We start from the raw sequence: 14,159 nt of genomic DNA, 5'->3' as shown, positions 1-14,159 counted from the left end.
CTCCACTATTAAAAGCATATCAAAGTGAAATGACCATTCACACAACGGGTTTAATGTGTGGCTAAATACAGACAGATGTACACTGAGGAGTCAAGGACTCCCTTTGAGGAAGCCCTGATTTCCTAAAGTTGGCTATGGAAAGGTTTATTTTAATCACCAGCCAAGAATACTAGTGGTTTGGACATACATGCAACAAGTTTATACTGCAACAAGTATAAACTATCAAATGATTTATACAACAAATAGAAACAGCCAGACGTATATTCTGTCTGTTTATCCAATTTTCTCACTGTTCCCTGAAATTTGTTAATAATAAAGTCCTATTCCTTTCCCTCTTCCCATATGCCCCATTACCAACAAATAATGAGACTTTAATACTTTAATTAGTAACTTCTGGTAAGTCATTTATCATAACATTAAACAGCATAAATTACTAATTAAGTTGCTCAGTGAATTTCCACTCTAACAGACACCTGCCTGGTCATACAAAAGTCACTCAGATTCTTAAGAAATAGCTAAACATCTTAAACATCTTCCCTTAAAGAGCAGTCTTGTTCTGGTGCGGGTTTTGTTTTTGGTTTTGATGGCAATGATGCAGTCATAAATAAAGCTGAATGAGCTCAGGAGAAAGCAACCGCTGAGCAAATCAGCTTTTATGGAATCAAAATACAGTCTAAACTTCTACATTAGAGCGATGTCTCAGCTTCAGATTTGATTTCCTTTCACCAGGAAGTGAAATTTGGCAACATTCTCTGATGCTCTATTTAAAATAAGTTCAGCTTGTGGGCAGGTTTGAGAGCCAGAATCTCACAGCTTCAGTTTTATTAAGGTGCTTCTTTATTTCCTTTTGTTTTAACCTAAAATTCTTTTTTTCACATTCAAAACCAACATATTGAGAAAGGAATCCCGTGCAGTTCTTCATTTTACCATACCAACGCGATCCTTCCTGCTTCATGGCTTAAACTAATCTTTTCCTAATTATGGCTATGAAGAATTTTTGGTAGGATGTCTATCTTGGTCATAAAGTTCAAACTTGGCTATTTAAAAGACATTTGTCTGAGTCAGTTTTGAGTCAACCTGTAAGTAAATCTTGCCCAGACCTCAGCAAGGTTCCAAATGTATAGATAGGAATATATCTGATTAAATTTAGGCACTGAAAATGGAATTAACCACTTAATTTCTTCCATCTACACTTGCCTTGGTCTCACTTTCTTGTTGGTGGAGATCTGACCAATATAGGTTTAAGCAGTTCATATGCCTGTGCAGACATCTACCTTAAGATAAGTTGAATCGTGCTGTCTATTCTGCTGACTGTAAAGTCAGCTAAAGGTGGTTGGCTAGTGAAGTGATAAAGGCACCCACCTTGTGGATACTCTCATTTAATCAGATGGATGTCCCTGCTGCATTACAGGTACTACTCCAGGTATCACCCCTACAGCCAGTGGAGAGAAAGAAGAGCTTTAAAATGCAGTTCATCAAATCCTAAAGCAGACATTTAAAGCAGGTCAGATGGATCAGGCTTTAAAATTACTGGTTTCTCTTGGTTCACTGAAAAGAAGCCTGAAGAAACTAGTTCAATTACAACTTAGATGTCTAAAGCTGAAAGAAATGTGTTTTCTGAGGGAGCAGTGCTAGGGTAGCTCAGCAGTTTCTCACTCTGAAGGCAATGTAGAGCTGCCTGTCAGAGCCAGTGTTGGTCTCCTGCTCCTTGCTAAGGCAACCTCAGCATTGGCACCCAACAGACCTCATTAATACCAAGTGGTACTAGATTCAAATTCAAGAATGATGTGCAAATTAAGGTATTTCAAGAAGCAAAGTCCTACTGATTTTTTTCGTTACCTCAGTAGACATTTGGACTATTTGATCTGATTAAATCTTCCTTTGAGCTGAAGATTTGACTGCCAGGGGTTCCTTCCAAACTCTATTATCTTGTGATTCCAGTCTATTGTTGAGTGTATGCACTTGAACATTTTTCTTTTTCTGAAATATATCTTCTAGAAAGGATTACACTTGATCACACATCATTTTTCATCGACTTTATTAATTAGGTTAAGGAGCTCAAAAATATCACTTTTTTCCTCCTTTGGAGCATGAAAGACAGCTAGCTAAAGCACAGATTATTACTCTTTAAGTGGAAAAGATATATTTATTTTCTTTCCTTTTCTATCTCTGTGATTAAATATACATCTATATGTCTGAGATGTTATAGACAGCAATTTATAGGGCAATAATACTTTGCGATTGCACATTTTCAGGTGAAGATAATTTTGCCCATACTCATGATTGCAAACAAGATGCAGCTGTAAGTTACTTAGATCAGCTGAATAGCCTAGTTAAACATGAAAAATATCCACCCTCTTTGCAATAACTCCTTCAATATCCAGGGAAGTTCTTTCTTAGTTCAGAATATCCCCCAAAATTTCAGTGATACCAACCAGACCAACATCACAGTCAGTATAAGAACACATACCGTTCTCCCTCTCATACGATTGTTTTAGTATTATTAGCACAGGGAAAAAAATAATCTTCATACAAAGAGAGCTTACAGTTACACACACAGTATGTGGGGAAACTCACAATTGTTACCAGCCATACATCATTTCACTTGCTCTTTACACAAGTGGATTTGAGGTCATCCATCCACAGTGTTTGCAATATTTATCCACAGCTTCTCTGCTCTGCAAGACTGTTGAATACATCTGAACAAGAGGCAGGACTCAGATTGTACAGAAGCAAGTGGGAGCCCCTTCACACGCTCTCATCTTGCTTGGGTTAGGACAAGGGTCTGGAAGAGACCATCTGAAGAGACCTCCTGAAGAGACCTCCTGTCAATTACATGTAAAAGATCTTCTCAGCTATAACATTTTGTGGCTGTATGATAAGGAGCAGGTTGCTGCCCCAGTCCTGGTGGTTAGATATATATGAGTGCGACCCAAGGAATCCAAGTTTTGCACCTGTAAATTCCAACACTGGGGAAAATTTTCATCAGCTTTTTCATGCCTTTGCTTTCCTCCCCCATTTTTTAAAACACAACAAGGAGAAAGGGGAAATTAAATTGCTATTTCTCAACCTTTGAAAAAGTTGGATGATATTTTCAAGCTTTGTTACACAGGAGGCTGAAAAAGCAGATAGCTTAAAGTCTCTTTCTGGTCTTAAAGTCTGTTATTTTCTTGTTCTGTCAGAACTGTAAATGAAAACTTGGATTCATGCTCACATTTTCTTCACTATTCAATTAATACAGAATTTACTTTTTTTACATATTGTACTAAATCTCTTACATTTTGCTATTATTCTTTGCTACCACTATAATATTATTTGATATTATTGTTGTTGTAACTGTTAGAATTACTATTCAGTCAAAAATACTACAAAAGCAGCCAGGCCTGAGACCTATATTTTTCTCTAGTCCTCATATTTCTTATATATCCAATTGCATTTTGTGACATCAAAAATCTGAACTCTACAAAACCTCTTGTCACAGCCCTTAAAAAAACAACCTAATGCTAGACCTCAGAAAAGGGGAGAGGGAAGCAGGGCGTGGGGAGCAGGAGGAACACTGACCTTGGGGGAAAAAAGAAAATCAGTTTGATTGAAAACAGACTTTAAAACTGTCCAGGGACAACCTCCCCTTACCTTTTTTTTTTTTTTCTTGGTGTGTGTGATCACATAAGTTGAGTACAAAAGAGAAAAGTAAACAGAAAAAGCTCTTTTCCCTTCCCATGGGTGAGTTCCTGACTTTGTTGCACACTCGGCAACAGACCATCTATGCTTGATGGGGCTCGTCATCGCCAAACCTCTGAATTAGTTGGAAACGCATCTCTCTGTTTTGACTGGAGCCAGATTGATTCCTACAGACTTGAAAAGGCTGCATTTCACTTCCTAGCACCACCGGTCCAGTTGCAAATCATAACCACAGTAATTCGAGAGCAAGTTTATGGATATTAAACATGCCAAGGAGGAGGGGTCAGATATGGTGGGAGAAGGGGAGAGCAAGGGGCAAGGAGAACAGGAGAGATACCCAAAGGGCTTTGAACAGAGCGTGATGATGCGACTGCTATCTGCTGCTGAGTGAATGCCAGATTTAATGTCACAGCATTATTACAACACATTTGATACACTACTGCGAAGCATGTCTTTATTTTAATTTCTTTTGGGGTTAGGGAAATGCAAGAGGTTTTTGAGGGAGTGACCTGTGTGTGCTTCAGCATGGCTGTCTACAACAATAAGGTCTTTTTAGATTCTGCCCATTACCTAAGCACACAGAGGAAAAACCTCCTTTGTGTCTCCTGGTCTCTGCAGCAAGGAGCAAGAAAAGCCTCCGTGCTCTCTCTGCGTGTCCGGTGATAGGAAACCATGTTCCATCTCACAGTGTTTTGTATTTCGATTATGATTATTATGGGTTCAGAACACACCGGCAGCGGCTGGCCTTTCTCCTCTAATTACCATGCACGCACACTGCTCTCGCTGCTCCACAGGATAAAGAGCACTTTGTTCGACAGTTCCTGCTCTTGCTGCCTGCCAGAAGCCCAGGGAAGCTCCTCTATTTCTTATTGTCATTTACCTTGACACTCCACACCCAAGATTTGTTCAGGCTCCAGAAAGACTGAAAGCATTCCCCAGAGACACAGCTCTCTGTGGAGGCCAGTGGTGGTTAGTTAACCCATTTGTATCCCACCTTCCCTTTTTCTTATTTAAAGAAAAATAGTAGGGACTAAACTGGAAGACAGAAGTCCATCAGAAAGGGAAAAATAGCTTATTTCAGGGAAGGATAATTGATAATTAGAAGGTTTTAGCTCATGGATGAGACTCTAATTTTATTTTTTTTCCCCATGAACAAAGAATTCTCTATTTCAAGGAGGAGTGCTGAAAGGTTACTGAATGACTCCAAGAGTAATCAGTGTCTATTTACACTAGCAACCTGCATCAAGCCTGCAAGGCTCAACTGCAGACCAGAAATAGCTATGTAAACTCCCCTCCCAGCTATTCCCCAACACTATCTATGGCTAAAACCCAGCCCTTTCCTCCTCACCACCCCAAACACAGAAGCTGCTTTCAGGAGGATTTTCAACCTCCTCTTTGAAGGTAGCATCACGTCTGCAGTGGAAGACAAAAAACAGTCACATGGGCTTGCTTATACGTTTACAGAACGGCCTCAGAGATTCCTGGAAGATTGTTATTACCATATTTCACAGCACATCGTATCACCATGACCTAGAAGCTCAGATATTCACCTTTGACCCAGGCGTGATAAGAGGCATAGACAGCATTCCTCTGATAGTTAAGGCGGAAGAGTTACGATGGTGCACCGAGAGCAAAAGAAGGGGTGGCCCCACTGTGATTTAGGACTTGTAAGCTCCTTATGATGAGAAGAATTCACAATGAAAGACGTTTTATCATCAGGAGCTAAATCTTCCTGACAATGCCAGCTTTGTGCAGCAGTGGAATGGGCTTCCTCAAGAATAAACCCAGCAGGATGTGTCCCCTTGGGATCCTAGTACTGGGGAGGAAAAACCAATGGTTAGCACAAGAGCTAACCAGGCTAATTTACACACCAGGCAAGGGGTAGCAGCTGAAAGAAAGAAGATGATCTAAATGCTGAATTGCCTTTGTTTAACTAAAAAATACCGTATGGCTCTGATTTAGTTAAATTAGGGCAAAGTTTTTGGTTGGGATCCTTGACCTGTGCTGGTGGGATAGGCTGATGCACTGAAGCCTGATTTCAAATAATGAAAGGGAAGCCCATAAAGAGAGTAAATCCAGGGTAATTAAAATGGTGCATCTTACACATAGACAAATCGGTGGTGTGCTGTTGGGATGCAGTCCTCTTATACAAGCAGCTACATTGTACCTACTCTTACCAACATGCAGAAAATAGTCCTTACCCCTGTGAAAGACACAAATCTCTCAAAGCCCTTGAGGAAACCATATCTACCTTCTTAATATCCTTCATTGTGACCCTAGAAATCAGCGGGAAATTCAATTATCTGTGCCTCAACTTCCCACTCTACAAAATTAGTGTGATATTTTGTGTTTGAGATTTGAATCATGTCTCTGGGGGCAAGGGGAGAGCAGCGTGTGTTATACACCTTGATTTAAGCAAAGACTTTCACGCAATCTGTCAGAATATACCTACAGCCCAATTGCCAAGATATAAACTGAATAAACATTCTATGATGAGTGTGGAAGATTAGCTGGATCTCCAGGCTTATAGGGTGGTGGTCAGTGGTACAAAGTCCAGCCAGTGGCACATCTCAGGGATTGCTGCTGGGGAAAATACTGTTCAACCTCTTTGTTAAAAACGTGCACAAGGGAATGGGGTGTCCCCCCAGCAAGCTGGTGGATGGTAAGTTGGACTGAGAGCTTGATATGCTGTAGGACAAAGCTCTTTTTCAGAAGGACTTTAATGGCCTGGAGAAATGGGCTGGCAGAAATTTCCCAAAGCTGAGTCCAGTATCTGGGATGGGCTAAACCCATGCAACAGGACAGGCTGGGATAGATGCCTGTAGATGACTCAGTAGTCCCTTCCAACCTGAATTATTCTGTGTTCCAGTTCACAGGTGGCCTTTCAACCAGTAAGAGAACCTGTCCAGGAGTGGACAACCTCTTCCCCCATCGAGATCATTAGTTCTCATTTTACCAGTTCAGCTGCCTGAACAGTTTCTGCCCTTTCAGAGCGTACAATATGAGAATAATTATCCCCCAGGTACCACACAGCTACATGTAATAACAATTAAAGTGGATAAAAGGCCTTGAGTCACGGGCAGGGATTTTTCTATGAGCGCAATACATAGTGTGTTACGAACCTCTGCATTTTATCAGGAAACAGATTGTATCTGTACAGTGATTATTGTAACCAATGGATGGTAATACATATTGCACAGGAATTTAACCGTACTGTACATATAATTACATCTGTGACAATTTCCTGTCATGAGCGTAAAGCTTTATTGCCTTCGAAATACAATGTGCAACACTGGGTAACAAGAATGGATACAGCTGGTAGGCTAACACCTGAGTTTTCTGTGGTTTATGTCGTGAGTCTGTCTTGAGAAAACAGGTATTAAATGTTTCTGGGTTCAGCACCTCCCCCAGCTCAATGCCCAAAGCCTCATTCCCGAACCTCAAAGTCAAGCTCTCTTGCTGAAGGCCAGCACATCAACCCTGAGCAGGACCACCACAAGTCACATTTCTTCAGCTACGTTCACTCACCTTACTTGTAGGTGACTTGTACACCACCCTAATGGGGTGAGTTTGATTCACCCAACTGCACTGCATCCTACCTAACCAGAAGGCAGGGTCTACCCAGCTAATGGATGCTTGACTGTAACACAAACCAGATAAATACTTCAGTTCATGTAGCTCAGAGAAAAAAAAACCCAACCCAACAGTTCCTGTCACATCCACAGTCCCCAAAGGCATGGTGTGTGGTATCACACTGCTCTGGAGACACATGATGTTCATTAATGACAGGCAGCAGTTTTCCACACAGCTTGAGCTCCACTTTTGTCTTTTCAGTTGCCAGAGGCCACAGCCTGGTTTAAAACCTCCAGCTCAGACATATATTGGATAATAAATCAGTTTTTGCCAAAGAGCTGGTTCTTATGGTGCAAAGTCAGGCTGCAGCAGAACCAGGAGCATGAGGGCTTCCTGCCCTCTGTCCAGGTCACTTCTCCTGTGCCAGGATCCTGCAGGGCCATCATGAACATCTGTGAGGAGGGGAGGCACAATGAAAGGAAGAGAATTTAGAGATACAAATAATCTGCTTGTAACTCTAATATTGTGAATATCTTTTTCTTTTCTCTCTTCTGAATCACAGTAAAATCTTAAAAATTGAAATGAAAAAGACTTCAAAAACATTTTAGTTGTAACCACAAAATAATTCATTTTTGATGAAATAAAATACTGTGTTTGGCTTTGACTTATACATGGTAAGAATGCAATATATATGTGTACACTATGTGAGATACTATTGGTATTATATTCTACTAAAAAAAATATTTTTTTAAGTAGTCAAAAATCTGTTCAGGAAAAAAAGTCAGAGGAAAATATTTTTATCTTCTTGAAATGAAAAATTTTTACCTGGTGGCAACAACTTCAATTGATGTTTGAAAATCAAAAATTCCTTTCACCTTTACCTGCTCAAAATGTCTGGATATTCCAATCCCTGGAATATTTTTTCACTTGTTATGAAATTGTATTTTCCAGGAGATGCTATTTGGTTAAGAAATGGACTGAGAGCTGAAAAAGCAGGTGGCAGGACTATGCTTGTGAAAAGGGTGAAATAATGAAAGACGAACATCTGTATTTTTGTTGGAATGGAGGCCTTTTCTACACAACTTAGTCTTATTCACTTAGGTAGACTTCTATAGGTATATATAGGTTCATCTTTCTTTTTTTTTCTTTTCTTCTTTTTTTTATTTTTTCTTTTTTTTTTTTTTAGCAGTCTAGAGTTTCAGATGCACAGACCTTTCCTGGACCTGACTGAGAAGATCAGATTCATTTCTTGTACATGTGCAAACCTGGCTGTCTGTTTGTGCAGCTGGGGACTGCTCACCTCCCCGGCTGTGCACCACGATCCCCTTCTCACTGATGTCAACTCCCTCCATTGCCTTCACCAGGAGGTGAAGGTGTCCTTTTGTTCATTCAGAGGCAGAGCTTCTTATGTGCAAAAGTGCAGACAAACAGCTCACAGGCTTGTGAAAATGTGTCTGTTTCTGTTTAAGGCAGACCAGTCATTTCTCACTGTGAAAGCATAATTTTACTCATTGGTTATTTAATTATCAGAAAATTGTTGTTTCCTTATTAAAACATTAACTTTGACAAAGATGTCATTGCATAGATAATCATGTAATTAAAGTACTTGCACTGTTTAAACCCACTGAAAACAAGACTGAGCTAGGAACTGATAATTATTTGCTATAATTTGCCTATTAAGTTGCTGAGAAGTCTTTTTTAAAGTTAACATAATGTTATTATAAAGGTGGACCTGAGCCATAAACCTTAGCTATCAGAGCATCTGTAAAGTCTGATGGTTTTCAGATTCTTCTTTTTTAATCCAAGTCACAATAGATCCAAGTCCAGCATTGTATATTCATCTGAACTTCTTCTGAGGTCACAACAGAAAGGAGATTTTTGTATTCTAATAACTAATTCTAATACCTAGAATAACCTAGATGAAGTTTTCAGGTATGAAGTAGTCCTTGAATGACAGTGTATTTTTTTTAAGGTGCCAGTGAATTTAGTAAATATCTTGATACAGAATCCTAACCATAAAATTTCTATTAAGTCATAGAATAAGTGCAAGGCAATAAGTTAAGGTTCTCCACCCAGACCTGTCCAAGTATCCCAGTTTTGAGGCGTATTCTAATCCCCTTTGAAAACAGTAATACTCTCTTTGTGTCTGGTTAGTAGTACCAGGCTCACAACTGCAAAGGAACAGAAGCTTTACAGAAAAGAAAAAAATAAAAACAAAAAAAACCCACTGATTTCCTCACCGGACTGAGGAGAACTAACCTCATCAGCTGCAGACACTGATCAGAAACATTTGACCATTCTGCAGATATTGAACAGTCAACAGCATTACTGCATCAGTGGCTTGGAATAAAGTACATATCTGTACCAATTCAGAAGTCATATTTACCCTTTCAACATGTCAGCTGTACAAAAAATGTACATATGGAAAAGCCAGCTTTAAGCTCCCCTCAAAACATAGTTTTCCCAATACTCAACCTCAGTATCCACCCCTTCAACAGGAAAATACATAACTTTATATATATGTGTGTGTGTATATGTATACATACATAGGTATGTGTATGCATGTGTGTGTGCACAGCTGATAAAACAATAAAAAAGCAAAAGACTGAAAAACATGGGCAAACTTCACTAACCTTTGTCAGAGGTGGTGGAAGGAGGTTTTGTTAGTATTATGATTTGGAGGGGTTCTTTTCATCACTGTTTTAAAAAAAACGCGGTATAACAGTCAATCAAAAACATAGTTAATCAGCTTTCAACAAGATATGTCATGAACTGAAAAATTAAATTAAGCTAAAATAACCCAAAATGACCTATGTCAATCCCCTGCTCACCTGCATTAAATTACTTGTACACCCAAGGGCTTGCAAGATCACAGCGTTACAACAAATAAAGCTGGCTGGAGTCTGTCCTGTGTTTCTCAGCCTGTAGTGCTGAGTGTCTGGAAGGTGTCAGAATCGGGTCTGCAAAATGACAGCTAAAATTCTTCTAAGATCACACAGGAGCACAGTCCCAGGAACACAAACAGAAAAAAAAAAAAAATAAAAAGAAGAGCAGGGAAAATAAGAAAAAGAAATGACCGAGTACTCACTGTCAAACCATCTTCCTAAGAAGTTTTTGTTGTAAATAGAGCCTGTTGGAGTAATGCTGCACAAGACGATCCTTGGATATTTACTTTTTAAAAAAAATTTTGTTTTTTGTCCAAACAGATGAGCTGAACTGGATTTTCAAATTTAAAAATACTGATCTATCCTGTCCTCAAATCAGCTTCCCTAATTACATGACCCCACTCAGAACCACCCTGCCATTGATGACCCCAGAGTGCTTCTGCTCTTTCCTTCTACTAGTACTTATCAGGGGATCCTCAGAAGAAAGTTTCATCTTTCTTTCATGATCCTCGTCCCCAAAATTTTACCACCTGGAGAAAAAAGTTACCGACTGGGTTTTTTCACCCTTACATAGTCCTTTTAACCTTTATAAAATACAGCAAGTATGAAAATTATGATCCTTCACTAAGAAGCTTCAGAATAGTTGTAACAACATAATTACCATTTATGAAATGGAAACTACCAAATACAGCAACTGATTTGCAATACGAAATAAGTGTTTCCTGCTTTTCTCCCAGATTCAGTACCCATGTAGAAGTGAGATACTGCAGCCGCGAGCATGAAACCTACACAAAATAAAGTCCATGACTGGTATTCTTGCTTAGTCAGTGATGGGAAACATATTCTCTTTGCATTTTTGCTGTCTTCCAAAATGCCTTTGAAAGCAGAGATGTGAATCTAAAATAATGAGAGACTTTCCTGGCAAAATCATGTTTTAAAAAAATTATTAGATGCCAGTGAGGAAACATCACTTTACAGCTAATAAATCAATGGCCTTTTGATTCAGGCTTCATTGAGGAAGGTCATGTTATGATAACGAACAGTAACTATGAGTATCCAATAAAAGCCACTGGTGTCTCGTTGGTTGACTTGGCAGCTGTGGAAACACAGTGACCTTGCAGCAGAAGGTGAGAGCATGAGATTGCAACCCCCCGAAGACTTAGCTGTAGGTAGGTTTATTCATATAAATGTTTCATTGTTGACTTAGCAGCATTACTCATGGAAGGAACATTATTCATGTGCTTTAATGACTGAAGAATCACTTTTTTGTATGCTACCTCACACTTTTAACCAACAGCTTGCTCCTTGGCATGGTATCATAGAATAACAGGATGGTTTGGGTTGGAAGTGACATTAAAGATCATCTAGTTCCAACCCCGCTGCCACGAGCAGGGACACCTTCCACTAGACCAGGTTGCTCAAAGCACCATCCAACCTGGCCTTGAACACTGCCAGGGAGGGGGCAGCCACAGCTTCTCTGAGCAACCTGGGCCAGTGTCTCACCACCCTCACAGTAAAGAATTGCTTCTTAACATCTAATCTAAATCTACCTTCTTTCAGTTTAAAACCATTACCCACACATACTCGTAAAAAGTCTTTCTCCATCTTTCCTGCAGGCCCCTTCAGGTACTGGAAGGTGCTAGAAGGTCTCCCTGGAGCCTTCTCTTCTCCAGGCTGAACAGCCCCAACTCTCTCAGCCTGTCTTCACAGGAGAGGTGCTCCAGCCCTCTGATCATCTTCGTGGCCCTCCTCTGGACTCGCTCCAATGAGTCCATGTCTTTCTTATGTTGGAGGCCCCAGAGATGGATGCAGTGCTGCAGGTGGGATCTCACGAGAGCGGAGTAGAGAGGGAGAATCACCTCCCTCAGCCTGCTGGCCATGCTTCTTCTAGCCTCTCTTTTGTTCTATTTTCCAAAACACAGAGACATACCAGTATTAACCGCAAAACCTCCAAGTACAAGAGCCAAATTTAAATGGCGTATCATTACCAATCAGCAGAACCACAGATGTGTTAGTATGTAAGTGCATAACTAACCTTAACATGAAGTCTGAAATTATCCCATAGAAAGTGAATGTGCTGCTTAAGCCTTGTCCGGCTGGAAGCTGTGAATAGGTGGACTAATTTTATCGATGTGCCTGTACTGTTACTTCCTCTGCACCAGGAATGCTCAGTAATTTAAGTTTAATGGCTTCCTCTTTTATGGCATCAGTCTGTTTCTGTGATGAAAAGTGCTTGGAAAGCCGTCATAGAATCAAACACTGGAACGGGCTGCCCAGGGAAGTGGTGGAGTCACCACCCCTGGGGCTATTTAAAAGGCGAGTAGATGTGGTGCTTAGGGACATGGTTTAGTGGTGGGCTTGGCAGTGCTGGGTTAACAGTTGGACTTGATGATCTTAAAGGTCCTTTCTGACCAAAACAATTCTGATTCTATGACCTGACAGCCAGTGCTTCCTGCCATCCCTGTTGCAAGGGAAGTTCACTGTGATGGTGTCTGCCTCAATCAGTCTATAAGAAGCTCAATCAAAAAAGGTGGTGAAATTATTGGGAAAATTCATGTCAGTTTTCTTTGACTTTGGAGCAGCTGTTATAATGCCTTTTAGTGCTCAGAACAAGACTGTCAAACTAGACACTTCCAGAGGGTGCCATTAAAACGGAGTAAGTACTGCTTCTTACCAACAGCCAACACAAACCTTCCCATTGAATTTAACAGGCTTCAAATCAAAATCTTTCTACAGTGTTTTCTAGTTCAGCTACAGGAAGATACTATAAATACAGGCTCATCTTGAGAGGTATGAAGTGGCTATTTCTTCCCACCAATACAGATAAAACAGCGAAATTTTGCTCTCTTCCTTCCTCTCAATAGGAAAAGTATGTGGAACAGTGGGAAAATTACATTACCAGAAGTAGCTGTTCTCCCAGTATAAAGCAATGTAATTCTCTTGGCTTCAATAAACTGATGCAAGTTTACACCAAACAAGCTCTGTTATTTAAGTCTACTTAACTGAAACAGCTCCTGCACCAAAAAAAAAAAAAAACAACAAAAATCACAATACCTTATAATAAATATAATAAAAACAAATCCCTGTGCTGCTGGGTATATTTCTATAAGCCTTCCTCCATTCTCCATACAGATATGCACATTGTGTAAGTAGTTATTTTCCCCATGATGTCTTGTGTATAGAAAATGCAAATCTCAGGCATTACTAATAATCATAAAAACACCAAACACAACAATAATAATAATTATGGAACCAATTCGACATGATGGCAGCAATAACTGGTTTTGAAACCCTGCGAGTGTAAAAGTCTTGTTTGTTTTATGAGCCTGCACACAGTGCTAGTCTTAAAAATAAGAAATGTTCTTTCCAGCTCAGATTTCATAAAGAAAAAAAATTACATCTTTAATTAAGATTTATGGCATTCAGTAGGACTCAGCAAGGATAGAAAAACTGCTTCAGAGTGCAAAAAAATAAGAGTTAAAAATGGGAAAATATGATTAAGTGTCTTTAATTCATACTGCCTCCTTTATGGGGTTTCCGATGGCCTCAGGCAGAAATGGGCACTTATTGTCTTTAAAACGGCATTATTCTTGGCATAAAATGTTTATGGATCAAGATGAAACTCGTTTTGAGAAATAATAACACTGGCATGAGTTGAAAGGACCTTGTCTTTGGAGGAGAAAAAAATTAAACATATATTTAGTTTAATGGAAAAATATACTTAAAGGAAAACACTTTTTAAAAAAAGAGAGTTTCATGATGAAAAATATGGTTTGGACATATAATACTTATGAGACCAGAGTGATTTGCATCTCAATAATGTGAAGTTAAATGTAAATCTCAGTTCAGCTTTAAAATGGAGATAATGACGACCCTTAAAAGGAGAATGAGACTTTGCAAGAAGCACCATTAATTATTTCTAGGCAACCGTGTTGCCTTGGGCTATGAAAAGCTAGGAAAGGTAAAATCCTTTTAAGGCGCACACTCCTAAGCACTTGGCACCTATCTCTACAGATTTAC

This window comes from Nyctibius grandis, chromosome Z, assembly GCF_013368605.1.
Source record: "Nyctibius grandis isolate bNycGra1 chromosome Z, bNycGra1.pri, whole genome shotgun sequence".
Lineage (NCBI taxonomy): Eukaryota > Metazoa > Chordata > Aves > Nyctibiiformes > Nyctibiidae > Nyctibius > Nyctibius grandis.
This window is presented reverse-complemented; position numbering follows the sequence as displayed.